At 36.4% G+C, this 2,394-nt stretch overlaps 1 non-coding gene across 1 annotated transcript; it reads right to left on the reverse strand.

The window, feature by feature from the left end:
* Positions 1–1,237: 1,237 nt before the first annotated feature.
* On the reverse strand, positions 1,238–1,372 carry LOC118534761 (small nucleolar RNA SNORA52). Its single transcript, XR_004916874.1, has one exon. It is a non-coding gene; the product is annotated as a small nucleolar RNA SNORA52 (small nucleolar RNA).
* Positions 1,373–2,394: the final 1,022 nt, after the last annotated feature.

The following is a 2,394-nucleotide window of genomic DNA, read 5'->3' on the forward strand; positions in this document are numbered from 1 at the left end:
TTTTTTTTTTCCTTTTCCATTATTGAGGTACATATAAAATAATGCTTTGGAATATAGGAGGTTATATTATAATGTTTACTTATTACTTCATTATGTTGTGGCTTTTTAAGTTGTATTTTTAAGTTTTAGAACAGTATTTAGTATTACATATAAAAACTTCATAAGTAAACATATATGTCCAAAAATAGAGAGGTCCTGAAAAGTTTTTACTGCTGAAATATGCAATCAAAATTTTGAGAACTGTTGACTTACATTCTTTCTCCCATAGATACTATGTGAGTTTCCCCAAGGAGTTCCCAGGAGAGGAAAATAAAACTGACCAGAAATGGCTCAGATTGAAGCAAATACAAATTTCATTTTGCTTCTTTAGTCCAATGAGTTCACATCTACAAATGACTGCTCTCATTTACCAAAGATACTTTCACCCAATGATACACATTTACTGTCTATATTTATAATATGTCCCCTCATTTATTGAATACACTATTTTTACCACATACAAATATTACATCATTAATTTGGGAGTACCTATTTCACTTGGGCCCTTGATGCTTCCAGCTTGCTTTTAAATCTCCAATTTCTTTTCCCTCTTTGGTGCTAGAGATATTATTATTGCAATTTCCTCTTTTTGTGCTGTCTTAATATTTGTTATATAATTTTCTAAACTTTTTCAGCACTAACTATATAGAAGAAACTGCTGAGTGCTCTGACTCAATGTCATTTGGTTCTCCCCACCACAGATGTGGTGCTATGATGTGCTGTTGGTTATCCACTTTTTATAAAGAGAATTGAGGCTGAGAGAGGCTTAGTAATTGCCCAGATTCATACAAATGGCAAGTGACAGAGTAGAGAAATAAACAAAGTCTTTGTTTGCCTTATATAAATATTACTGTGAACTACCTCAATTCTCCTAGAAACATTGAGATTTTAAGGTAGTAGGTGATGGAAATCTCAAAAAGGAATATGTTTGGGACACTTTGCCAGATTAGGGGATAAATAACTTGTATTTGGTTAAAGACAAAGGGAGATTACTTAGTGAAGGCCTGTGGAGCAGTGTGGACAAAGAATCAGAAGGCCAAAGGAGAACCAGTAACAATAACAATTGACAGTTATAAGGCAGACAGACAAATTATAAAAAACATTCATGATAATATTTCACAAGGTGTGTCGGGAAAGAAGTGGTAGATGGAAGTAGAAGGATATCATCTCTTCTCCCCCACCACCACGCCCACCCCATTGAAGTCTAGAAGCACCCCTGGAACAAGCCTCCTGAAGCTTTGCTCCCTTCTCTGGGTGAGGCTTCTGGAATGATCTGGTCCCCAGGTGAAACCCAGCAGACCACAGGCTGACCAGCAGGGACTGGGACGGACCAATATTTCCTCTTATGCAGGAAGAAGTTAAGATACTACCTAAAGTTCTTGAATCAATAAATAAATATTCAGGTTATTTTAAAATTTATAGATAATAATCAGCAGACTATAAAAAGACATTGGGAGGAGGGATGACTGCGGGCGATGGTATGAGTATTTTTCACAATTAATAAATATAGCTAAAGAATGATAAATCAAGAATTAATGGCTTAAATACATAACTTGGAGTTATTGAGTTTACAATCAAGAGTACTAAAATAGAAATAGTCAAAGAAGTTTCCTCTAAGGAAGAAAAGTTGTGACTTTTCATTGTCGCTTTCTATGTTTGTGTTTTTATATATAAAAGTTACTTTGATTACTTTGATTATAATTTGAAATCTCTTAAACAATGGATTTTACTTACCTCTGAATTTGTCTCAGTATCTACCTTACTTAAATGCCTTTGGGGTCATTAGTTTGCACAACGAAAGGAGTTCTAATTGCAATGAAAAGGGGAATTTTTAGTCAATCCCCAGTATTTTTTCCCTTCCAAATTTTTCTAATATTGGGTGCTGAATGAGTACTTATTAAACATTGCAGTTCAAATTCCTTGCCTGTTAATGTGAGACCCCTTTTCCACTCACTTAGCCTGGCTTGACTTCCTGCCACACATTTCTCCAGATGTCAGTGAAATAACCAAAGCTCAGGCACTTAAGAAGTCTTAGAAAACCACTAACACTCAGTTAGCCCTCAGATGAGGGGTCAGCAATTCAGCTCAGCGCGGACAGCATCTGAGAGCTCACTGAAGGGGATGTAGCAATAATCCTTAGGCAGCTATGCCTTCATCTTTGCTGTCAGAGGCTTTAAAGACAGCTCAGAGAGTTCATTATGCAAATGGAATTGTCTGGATCTACTGACAGTGAGGCTGAACTGGACAGACCCTGGGCATAAATATCCACTGGGTATACTCTCCCACATGCAAGGACACACTGGACAGACCTTCTTAGATCTGGATATATTATCCTGCAATTAAAAAAGGGCAAGA

This window comes from Halichoerus grypus, chromosome 4 (assembly GCF_964656455.1).
Source record: "Halichoerus grypus chromosome 4, mHalGry1.hap1.1, whole genome shotgun sequence".
Taxonomy (NCBI): domain Eukaryota; kingdom Metazoa; phylum Chordata; class Mammalia; order Carnivora; family Phocidae; genus Halichoerus; species Halichoerus grypus.